The sequence below is a fragment of the Arachis hypogaea genome, chromosome 11, assembly GCF_003086295.3.
Source record: "Arachis hypogaea cultivar Tifrunner chromosome 11, arahy.Tifrunner.gnm2.J5K5, whole genome shotgun sequence".
NCBI classification, from domain to species: Eukaryota; Viridiplantae; Streptophyta; class Magnoliopsida; order Fabales; family Fabaceae; genus Arachis; species Arachis hypogaea.
The window spans coordinates 92,383,502-92,395,798 of NC_092046.1; the positions used below are offsets into that span (position 1 = coordinate 92,383,502).

A 12,297-nucleotide genomic window follows, 5' to 3' on the forward strand; every position below is an offset into this window, starting at 1 on the left:
AAAACCTTATGGTCTATGTGGCTTAATGTCAATTATGCACGAACATGTGAATTAATTAGCCTCATAGATTAAAAACTTTCAACTTGTATGTTTATGCAAAAGAGGTCTGACATTTTAAGGAAGTCACAAGTTATGGTCAATTTGAAGGTTTACTTAATCATGCAATGCATATATGCAAGTTAGCATTGCAAGCAAGCAAGGAGTATTAGAAGCATGACCAAAGAACCTGTTCTTGAAGAAATTTCAAAACCATTTGGATGACACAATTCTATTTGACACAGAAATCATCAAATAGAAGTTTGTTACGTCCATCAAACAATGTCAATTCAAGAAATATGATTAAGAAAAATCTGGCAGCATTTCAGCAGTACATTGGCTAAATCCCAAATTTAAACAGTCAAATTAGATCCCATATGAATTCATCAAAAGTCAATAGAACAGAAATCATGTATGAATTCATATGAATGGGGCAATCAAGCCAATAGTGCAGCAATCAAAGCATTCGAAAGAAAATTAAAATAAATTAGCCAGCAAGTAGTTACGAATAAGCAGGCAGCGTCATATACCAAATGAAAAAAGAACAATCTAAGAGAACAGAGTAATTCAACGAAACAGAAAAAATTCACACAGCAGCAAAGATTTCAGATAAACCTAAATCCACTACTCAGCCCAGATTCGCTAACCACCCTAGTTAAACTAAACTATCTAACTAAGCTAATCTAACTAAACTAGCAAAATTATCATAAAGCGGTAAAAGGGAAGCAGAACAGGGGAAGCAGAACCTGGGGAGATAGAAACTGAATGGAGCGGATGAAGGGAAAGTGCAGCAGAGAGGAGTGAGTTGGCCAGAGCGGATGGCGGTCTGGTGGCACCGTGGAGCTTGCGCCGGCGACAATGGGGGCCGCGGCTGTGCTCGTGGCGGAGCAGGGCTGAAGTGTGAGAAAACAGAGAAGGGAGGATTGGGTGGGAGAGAAGAAGAGAGAGGGGGAGGGAGAGGTTAAAGCCGCGCACGGCGACGGTGGTGGTGGTGTCCCACGTGGGTGACAGAAATAGGGAAGTGGCGCGGAAGCGCCATATGTGCTTACACGTAGACGGGAGAATTAGGGATCGGCGCGGACGCGTACAGTGCGCGTCCGTGTGGGAGTGCTGGGCCAGAGGCACAAAAGAAGCCCAGAGTTGGCACAACTCTCGGGTCCTTTGGCCTGGGTGATGCTAAAACGCATCGACGCGCACGCGCACGTTGCGCTTGCGCGTGGATGGCTTGAACTTATGGAATGGACGCGGAGGCGCCAAGTACGCCATCACGTGGGTGAGAAAATAAGGAGTGGCGCGAACGCGTACAGTGTGCGTCCACGTGGGTCGACACACAGAATTGGCCCAAAAGTGGCACAACTCTCTGGTCCTTGGCCCAAAGTGTCGAAATGCGTAGCCGACTGATGAGTGGATAATTTATACGCTTTTTGGCATTTTTTTAGTATATTTTCAGTATATTTTAATTTGTTTTTGTTATGTTTTTATTAGTTTTTAAATAAAAATCACTATTCTGGACTTTACTATGAGTTTGTGTATTTTTCTGTGATTTCAGGTATTTTCTGGCTGAAATTGAGGGACCTGAGCAAAAATCTGATTCAGAGGCTGAAAAAGGACTGCAGATGCTGTTGGATTCTGATCTCCCTGCACTCAAAGTAGATTTTCTGGAGCTATAGAAGCCCAATTGGCGCGCTTTTAATTGCGTTGGAAAATAGACATTCTGGGCTTTCCAGCAATATATAATAGTCCATACTTTGCCTGAGATTTGATGGACCAAATAGGCGTTCCAAGTCAGCTCAAGAATTCTGGCGTTTAACTCCAAAACTGGCACAAAAGCTGGAGTTAAACGCCCAAACTGGCACAAAAGCTGGAGTTAAACGCCCAAACTGGCACAAAAGTTGGCGTTTAACTCCAAGAAAAGTCTCTACACATGGAAGCTTCAATGCTCAGCCCAAGCACACACCAAGTGGGCCCAGAAGAAGATTATGCATTAATAACTCATTTCTGTAACCCTAGGCTACTAGTTCTCTATAAATAGGACCTTTTGATATTGTATTTTCATCTTTGGACATTTAGTCCCTAGGCCTTGGAGGCTGGCCATTCGGCCATGCTTACACCATTATCACTTTTGTATTTTCAACGGTGGAGTTTCTACACACCAAAGATTAAGGTGTGGAGCTCTGCTGTTCTTCATGAATTAATACAAAGTACTATTGTTTTTCTATTCAACTCAAGTCTATTTCTTCTCCAAGATATTCATTCGCACCCAATAACATGATGAATGTGATGATTATGTGACACTCATCACCATTCTCACCTATGAACGTGTGACTGACAACCACTTCCGTTCTACATGCAAACAAGCTTGAATGTGTATCTCTTGGGTTTCTAATCTAAGATTAGAACCTTCCTGAGATCCAAAACGTCTAAACCTTGTCTGTGGTATTCTGAGTAGGATCTGGGAAGGAATGATTGTGACGAGCTTCAAACTCGCGATTGTTGGGCGTGTGAGAGACACAAAAGGATCAATGGATACTATTCCAGCATGATCGAGAACCGACAGATGATTAGCTGTGCGGTGACAGCGTGCGTAGAACATTTTCACTGAGAGGATGGGAAGTAGCCATTGACAACGGTGATGCCCAACATAAAGCTTGCTATGGAAGGGAGTATGAATGATTAGATGAAGGCAATAGGAAAGCAGAGGTTCAAGAGGAACAAAGCATCTTCATACGCTTATCTGAAATTCCAACCAAAGAATTACATAAGTATCTCTATCTTTATTTTATGTTTTATTCATCTTTTAATTATCAATTCTCCATCACCATCTGAATTCGCCTGACTGAGATTTACAGTGTGACCATAGCTTGCTTCAAGCCGACAGTCTCCGTGGGATCGACCCTTACTCACGTAATGTATTACTTGGACGACCCTGTGCACTTGCTGGTTAGTTGTGCGGAATTGTTACAAAGTGTGATTCACATTTGAGAGCTCCAAGTCCTTTGGTGCCATTGTTGATGATCACAATTTCGTGCACCAAGTTTTTGGCGCCGTTGCCGGGGATTGTTCGAGTTTGGACAACTGACGGTTCATCTTATTACTTAGATTAAGTAATTTTATTTTCGAAAAATTAAAAAAAAAGAAAAAAATGTTTTTCTATTTTGTTCTTCAGAGTTTTTAAGAATGAATTCTAGAGTTTCATGATGATCTGTTGAAGTCTGGCTGGCTGTGAAGCCATGTCTAATCTTATTGGACCGAGGTTTCAACTTATCATCACAAGAGCTTGTTGATTTCTATCAATTTTGCTGTTGTTAGCAATGATCTGCTAAAGCTTGGCTGGCCATTGGCCATGTCTAGTGTTTTGGACCGGAGCTTTCATTGAAAGCTTGGCTGGCTTGTAAACCATGTCTAATTCCTGGACCGGAGTCTTAGACTGATGCACGGAAAACTTGTCTCATAACAAATTTCCTTCGGCAAGTGTTCACATGCAAAGATGCAAACAAGTCAAGAAATCTTGAGTATATTCTCTTTTCCACAGCACCATTGAGCAGTTGGGGAAAAGGTGCATAGAGTCTCAGCAGCTCCTGTTTTGATATTTCTGGTTCTTGGTATTCTTTTTCCTCATTCTCTGTTGAGGTATCTTCAGGTTGTTCTGACAGCTTGCTTGGCTTATCCTCAGTCACCTTATCACTTATAGTGACCATCATGCAATCTTCCCATCTTACTTTCTTTGTTTCACCTCTCGGATTCTTCTCTGTGTCACTTGGGAATCCATCTGTGGGTTTGGGAATTTGCTCAGAGAGATATCCTACCTGAGATTCCAACCTCTTGATTGTGTCTCCCTGGTTCTTGAAACTGGCTCGCACTTCCTTCTTGAACACCTTGTTGTCTTGGATATCCTTGCATATGCCTTTAAGTAGATTTTCAATCCTTGAGATTCTTTCATCAAATGATGATAGGTCAGGTTGAGGAGGGTTGTTCTGGCCTTGATATGAATGTCGAGAGGTGTTGTTATTGGGATGTTGAGATGGTCTAGATGTGAAATTGTTTGGATTTGGGCGTCTTTGATCAAGGCTTTGGTCTTGTTGCTTTCCCCACCCAAAGTTTGGGTGATTCCTCCATCCAGGGTTGTAATTCTTGGAGTAAGGATCATGGTTCTGCCTAGGTGAATTCCCAATGTAGTTGGCTTGCTCCTGACTACCCTCTGCTTCTTTATTCACTCCTTCTTGGGTTGTTGATGAAGTAGAGATTGCTGCCACTTGGTTCCTCTCCATCTTTTTGGTGAGGTCAGCCAGCTGTTGGGTAATGAGCTTGTTTTGGGCCAACAGAGCATCTACACTGTTTAGCTCCATTACTTCTCTTGTGTTCCCTCTTTCGGAAGCATAGAAGTAGTCATTCTCTGCTACTGTTTCAATGACATCTATAGCCTCCTCAATGGTTTTCTTCTTGTTCAAAGATCCTCCGGATGAATGGTCTACGGCCTTCTTTGACTCATAAGAGAGCCCTTCATAGAAAATGTGCAGCTGCACCCATTCGTTGAACATGTCAGGTGGACACCTCCTTGTTAGGTCTTTAAACCTCTCCCATGCTTCATATAGAGTCTCACCATCTTGTTGCCTGAAAGTTTGGACCTCAGCTCTCAGCCTATTGATTCGTTGAGGAGGGTAAAATCTTGCTAAGAATTTGTTCACCACGTCTTCCCAAGTTGTCAAGCTTTTCCTTGGGAAAGATTCCAGCCACTTGGCTGCCTTATCCCTGAGTGAGAATGGAAATAAAAGCAGTCTATAGGTGTCAGGATGAACACCATTAGACTTCACTGTGTCACATATTCTCAGGAAGGTGGTTAAATGTTGATTTGGGTCCTCTTGGACACTTCCTCCGAACGAACAGTTGTTCTGCACAAGGGTGATGAGCTGTGGCTTCAGTTCAAAATTGTTGGCATGGATGGTTGGCTTTTGAATGCTACTTCCACAGTTTCCCGGGTTTGGATTGATATAAGAGCCTAAAACTCTTCTATCCTCCCCAGTATGATTTGCTCGACCTCTTCCGCCATGGTTGTGAGCCTCTTCTTCATGATGGTTTTCCATGTTTTCTTCCATGTTTGGATCAAAGTATTCCTCAAAGTGTTCCTCCTCTTCTTCAGCACCAACTACATGTTTGTCTTTTGCCTCCCTCCTTAGTCTAAGGAAGGTTCTCTCAGGTTTAAAATCAAAGGAAGTTGAAGCCCTGCTTCTTCTCCCTGTCATACAACCAACAAGTACAAGCAAAGAGAATAGGTGCAGAAAGTATATCTGTCAGAATTACTGTTAGTGTGAGTGATGCAATATATCAAACAAAAACAGAAAAAAAAAGTAGGGGGAAGGGAAGAAATTAACTAAAACAGGAAGTAAATAACTCAAACAGAAATTTAAATCAAACAAAAATAAAATGCTCAATCTAGTTATCCTCCAATCTAATCATTGTTGATGCACAATCAATCCCCGTCAACGGCGCCATAAACTTGATGCACGGAAAACTTGTCTCATAACAAATTTCCTTCGGCAAGTGTACCAAATTTGTCGTCAAGTAAAAACTCACAATAGAGTGAGGTCGAATCCCACAAGGATTGATTGATCAAGCAACTTTAATTAGAAAAATGTTCTAGTTGAGTGAATCAGAAATTGAGTTGAGAATTGCAGAAAGTTAAATGCGAAAAAGTAAATGACAGAAAGTAAATTGCTGAATCTTAAATGGGAATGGGGGAATTGCTCATAAATGTAAATGACAAAAATTAAAGAGAATGGGTAAGATCAGAAATGGGAAGTTCATTGGGCTTAGGAGATGTTGCATTCTCCGGATCAATCTCATTTACATCTCCTCCTCAATCAATGCACTCATTGATCTCCTTGGCAATCTTAAGTGATTGAATTACAATTTCTTGTAATTCAATCTCTCAAATCTTGATCAATAGCCAATTCCTTGGTCAATTGCTCATGAGAAGAGATGAAGTATGGTCACTGATTATACCACATGCATTTCCCAAATCAAGCATTGAGAGGATTATAGTCACATATCCATCCAAACCCAATTTGGTCCAGCATGAGAAAGCATTTCTAGCTTGATCTCTTCATTCCTCTTCCAAGGTTCAGAAGAGATCCAAGTATGAATAATTTCTTTTCCAAGATAACTACCCAATTGGATGAAGATCGAAAGCTTTCAAGTAAAATCAATAGAAAAGATAGAAGAAGAATAATGAAAATTAGTATTGATCCATCAAATTACAACAGAGCTCCCTAACCCAATGAAAGGGGTTTAGTTGTTCATAGCTATGGAAAATGAAAACAAAGATTGATAATACATGATGAAAACTAGAAGAGCAGAGAAAGTAAAATACAGGAAGTAGTTCTATGCTATTTTTCCAACTCCCAGCAACTCTCTAAAATAATTCAAAGCTACTCCTATATATACTACTCTTCTCATCTTCTAGTTGGCTCTTCAAGTCTTGGGCCTTTGGATCTTGAGTTTGAAGTAGTTCTCTTCTTCATTTGGGCTTGGCTTTACTTGCATAGAGAAAGTGTGAAGTGGGCAGAGATTTTAGCTCAGGACGTTAGGGTTGTTAACGTTTAGTGAAAATATGAGTTCGAGAATGTTAGTGACAATCAACTTTCTCACTAACATTCCTAAGTAAAAGCGACATTAACCTCAACGTTAGTGGCACAAACGTTGCCACCAACGTTGCCTCTAGGTCCTTCGCACACGTTATTGGGACATAACTTTCCTAATAACGTTGAAAAGCCCCCATTGCTCCTACGTTAGAGCCCACGTTAACTTAGTTAACGTGACTCTTTAACGTGGGCTTGCCATCCTTCGAGAACGTTAGTGACATTCAACATTGTCACTAACGTTCCAATGTGCCCCCATGTCTCACGTTAGAATCCACGTTAACTAGGTTAACGTGGCTTATAACGTGGCCATGCTTAGCCATCCCCAACGTTAGTGACAATGTTGAGTGTCACTAACGTTGGCTCATCATTCCTCATCCACGTTAGCCTCCATGTTAACTAAGTTAACGTGGGAGTTAACGTGGCTCATAGTGGCTTGTGTGGCTCCTTCCAACGTTAGTGACAATGTTGAGTGTCACTAACGTTGTTGACCACTCTTGCCTCTTCACGTTAGCTTACACTTTAACCAAGTTAACGTGGGAGTTAACGTGGCATTGTGCACTTAGGCCAACGTTAGTGACAATGTTGAATGTCACTAACGTTTGCTTCCTTTCCCCCTTTTAACGTTAGAGGCCACGTTAACTAAGTTAACATGGACTCTAACGTGGCCACTTGTGAGCATTGGCCAACGTTAGTGATAATGTTAAGTGTCACTAACGTTGGCTCAATTTCCCTTCTTCACATTAGAGTTCACGTTAACTTAGTTAACGTGACTCTTAACGTGGTAATGATGGCTTCGAGAGCGTCATTGGCAGTCACTTTTCTCATTAACTTTGCAAGTTACCTCCCATTCCTTGCTTCCTTTGGTCCTGAAATCAGGCAATAGAGTGCATCAAAGTTCTAGTCCAAGTCATGGGTAATGCAGAATACAATTTGTCACTAAACTCATGCAAAATCCTCATGAAATCATGTAAAATGCACAATGTATGCTTGAATCAAGGTGTAAGTGAATATCTACCCAAAACTAGCTTATTTCCTAAGAAAATGCATGAAACTATCCTAAAAACAGTAAAGAAAAGGTCAGTGAAACTGGCCAAAATGCCCTGGCATCATAAACTAGCATTGCAATGATTCCTGGAACTCTTATTAAAAATTTTGAATCCCTTTATTTTCTTTTCCACTCAGTTTTCGAAAAACCACAAAAAAATTTTATAAAATCATAAAAATCAAAAATATTTTATGTTTCTTGTTTGAGTCTAGTGTCAATTTTTAAGTTTGGTGTCAATTGCATGCCTCTAATTTTTGAAAATTACATGCATTACGTTCTTCATTAATCTTCAAGTTATTCTTGATGATTTCATTGCTCTGATCTTTAAATTCTCTTGTTTTGTGTGTTTTGTTGTTTCTCATATGCATTCTCAATTTGTTAGTGTCTCTTATATAAAAATTTTTAAGTTTGGTGTCATGCATGCATTGTTTGTTTGATTTGAGTTTCCTAAGATTAGTTGTATTTTGATTGTTTCTCATCATTGAAAAATTAAAAAAAAAATTCAAAACTATGTCTTTTCAAGTCAATAATACAGAGAATTGAAGATTCAGAACATTCAGCAGAGGAATCAAACATAAAAAGCTGGGCGTTCAAAACACCCAGTGAAGAAGGAAAACTGGCATTTAAACGCCAGCCAGGGCACCTGGCTGGGCGTTTAACCCCCAAAATTGGACGTTAAATGCCAGAATGGATGCCATTCTGGGCGTTTAACGGCAGGATGACACTAGAGGGAAGATTTTGTTTTTAATTCAAATCTTTTTCAAATTTTCATAATTTTTCAAAATCAAATCTTTTTCAAATCATCCCTTCAAAATCAATTTCTTTCCATTTTTTTTTATTTTCAAAAATCCTTGATACTATTAATGATTTACTTCAAAATTTTCAAGTTGTTACTTGCCTATTAAGAAAGAATCAAATTTTAAATTTTAAGAATCATATCTTTTAATTTCTTGTTAGTCAAGTAATCAACTTTAATTTTAAAACTTTCTTTTTTTAATTTGATTTTCAATCATATCTTCTCAATCATATCTTTTCAATCACATCTTTTTCAAAATTAACTCTCAATCATATCTTTTTGATTTCTAATTTCAGAATCTTTTTCAAAAATCACTTAATTTCTTTCAGAATCTTAATTTTTGAAAATCTCAATCAAATTTTCAAATTTCTTTTTATTATTTCAAAATCTTTTTAATTTATTTTCGAAAATTCTTCCCCTCTTCTCACATCCTTCTATTTAAGGGACTAACACTCCTCCTCAAGGTGCAATTCGAACTCTATCCCTCTTAATAAGTTCGAATTCTCTTCTATCTACCTCCTCCTTCTATTCTTCTTTTCCTCTGACACCTTAAGGAATCTCTATACTGTAACATAGAGGATTCCCTACTTTTTTGTTCTCTTCTCTTTCATATGAGCAGGAGCAAAGATAAGGGCATACTTGTTCAAGCTGATCCTGAACCTGAAAGGACCTTGAAGAGAAAGCTAAGAGAAGCTAAAGCACAATTCTCTCTAGAGGGCCTAACAGAGCTTTTCAAGGAAAAAGAAGCCATGGCAGCCGAAAACAACAATGCCAACAACGCAAGGAAGGTGCTTGGTGACTTTACTGCACCTACTCCCGACTTCTATGGGAGAAGCATCTCAATCCCTGCCATTGGAGCAAACAACTTTGAGCTTAAGCCTCAATTAGTTTCTCTAATGCAACAGAATTGCAAGTTTCATGGACTTCCATTGGAAGATCCTCATCAGTTCTTAGATGAATTCTTGCAAATCTGTGACACTGTCAAGACCAATGGGGTTGATCCTGAGGTCTACAGACTTATGCTTTTTCCTTTTGCTGTAAAAGACAAAGCTAGAACATGGTTGGATTCACAACCTAAGGAAAGCCTGAACTCTTGGGAAAAGCTAGTCAATGCCTTCTTGGCAAAGTTCTTTCCACCTCAAAAACTAAGTAAGCTTAGAGTGGAAGTCCAAACCTTTAGACAGAAGGAAGGTGAATCCCTCTATGAAGCTTGGGAAAGATACAAGCAATTGATCAGAAGGTGTCCTTCTGACATGCTTTCAGAATGGAGCATCATAGGTACATTCTATGATGGTCTGTCTGAACTATCCAAGATGTCATTGGATAGCTCTGCTGGAGGATCTCTTCATCTGAAGAAGATGCCTGCAGAAGCTCAAGAACTCATTGAAATGGTTGCAAATAACCAATTCATGTACACTTCTGAAAGGAATCCTGTGAATAATGGGACAACTCAGAAGAAGGGAGTTCTTGAGATTGATACTCTGAATGCCATATTGGCTCAAAATAAAATATTGACTCAGCAAGTCAATATGATTTCTCAGAGTCTGTTTGGAATACAAGCTACACCAGGAAGTACTAAGGAAGCTTCCCCTGAAGAAGAAGCTTATGATCCTGAGAACCCAGCAATGGAAGAGGTGAATTACATGGGAGAACCCTATGGAAACACCTACAATCCTTCATGGAGAAATCATCCAAATCCCTCATGGAAGGATCAACAGAGACCTCAACAAGGTTTCAACAATAGTAATGGTGGAAGAAACAGGTTTAGCAATAGCAAACCTTTTCCATCATCTTCTCACCAACAGACAGAGAATCCCAAGCAGAGCCATTCTGAATTAGCAACCATAGTCTCTGATCTAATTAAAACTACTCAAAGTTTCATGACTGAAACAAGGTTCTCCATTAGAAATTTGGAGGCACAAGTGGGTCAGCTTAGTAAGAAAGTTACTGAACTCCCTCCTAGTACTCTCCCAAGCAATACAGAAGAGAATCCAAAAAGAGAGTGCAAGGCCATAACCACAACCCACACGGCCGAACCTGGAGAGGAGGAAGAGGCAGTGATCTCTACTGAGGAAGACCTCAATAGACGTCTACTGGCCTACATGGAGTTCCCTGATGAGGAACCATGGGAATATGAGGCTCACACAGAGGCCATAGAGATTCCATTGAATTTACTTCTGCCATTCTTGAGCTCTGATGAGTATTCTTCCTCTGAAGAGGATGAAGATGTTACTGAAGAGCAAGTTGCTAAGTACCTTGGAGCAATCATGAAGCTAAATGCCAAGTTGTTTGGTAATGAGACTTGGGAGGATGAACCTCCATTGTTCATCAAAGAACTTGATGACTTGACTAGGCAGAAATTACCTCTGAAGAGACAAGACCCTGGAAAATTCTTAATCCCTTGTACCATAGGCACCATGACCTTTAAGAAGGCTCTGTGTGACCTAGGGTCAAGTATAAACCTTATGCCTCTCTCTGTAATGTAGAAGCTAGGGATCATTGAGGTACAAGCTGCTAGAATCTCACTAGAGATGGCAGACAATTCAAAGAAATAGGCTTATGGACTTGTAGAGGATGTCTTGGTAAAGGTAGAAGACCATTACATCCCTGCTGATTTCATAATCCTAGAGACCGGGAAGTGTATGGATGAATCCATCATTCTTGGTAGACCCTTCCTAGTCACAGCAAAAGCTGTGATTGATGTTAACAGAGGAGAATTGATCATTCAAGTGAATGAAGACTCTCTTGTGTTTAAAGCTCAAGGATATCCCTCTGTAACCATAGAGAGGAAGCATGAAGAGCTTCTCTCAATACAGAGACAAACAGAGCTCCCACAGTCAAACTATAAGTTTGGTGTTGGGAGGCCACAACCAAACTTTAAGTTTGGTGTTGAACCCCCACATTCAAACTCTAAGTTTAGTGTTGGGAGGTTCCAACATTGCTCTGAATATCTGTGAGGCTCCATGAGAGCCCACTGTCAAGCTATTGACAGTAAAGAAGTGCTTGTTGGGAGGCAACCCAATCTTTAATTATCTATGTTAAATGATGCGCATAAACTAGTTATGCCACGATTTAGGAAATTGCACGATCGGCAAAATTCCTTCCGGCAAGTGCACCGGTTATCGTCAAGTAAAAACTCACAATAGAGTGAGGTCGAATCCCACAAGGATTGGTTGAGTGAGCAATTCGGATTAGAAGTGTGTTCTAGTTGAGCGGAATCAAGATTTAGATGAGAATTGCGGAATGTAAAATTGCATGAATTAAAGAGCGAGAAGCTAAATTGCTGAAATTAAAAGGGATGGGGGTGATTGCATGAATTTAATTGCAGAATGTAAAGAGAAAGTGGAAATCAGAAATGGGGAATTCATTGGGTTATAGGAGATATTGAGATCTCCGAATCAAAACATGTTTATCTCTTCCTCAACCAATGCGTTCATTGAATTTTGCTTGGCAATCTTATATGATTGGATCCCAATCCCTTGGCTCACCAATTCTCTCTAAAAACAAACAAATGCCCAATCCCTTGGTTTAAATGTTCATAAGAAGAGATGATGCTCGATCACTGATTATACCACACAGTTTCATGAACCAAAATTTGGTAGGATTACATGTCACAATATCCATCCAAACCCCAATCCAATTCACTGTGAGAAAGCTTCTCTAGCATGAATCCTCCATTCCTTTCCCAGGGTTCCGAAGGATTCCAATTATGGGTAGTTTCTTTCCCAAGACAACTACCCAATGGAATTAGATCGAGAAGCTTTCTAACAAAATTCAAGAGA

At 39.9% G+C, this 12,297-nt stretch overlaps 2 non-coding genes across 2 annotated transcripts; one reads left to right on the top strand and one right to left on the bottom strand.

Moving 5' to 3' along the window:
- Positions 1-4,572: 4,572 nt before the first annotated feature.
- LOC112724829 (small nucleolar RNA R71) lies at positions 4,573-4,676 on the top strand. The gene has a single exon (XR_003163974.1). It is a non-coding gene; the product is annotated as a small nucleolar RNA R71 (small nucleolar RNA).
- Positions 4,677-9,666: 4,990 nt separating this feature from the next.
- On the bottom strand, positions 9,667-9,774 carry LOC112724762 (small nucleolar RNA R71). Its single transcript, XR_003163909.1, has one exon. It is a non-coding gene; the product is annotated as a small nucleolar RNA R71 (small nucleolar RNA).
- Positions 9,775-12,297: the final 2,523 nt, after the last annotated feature.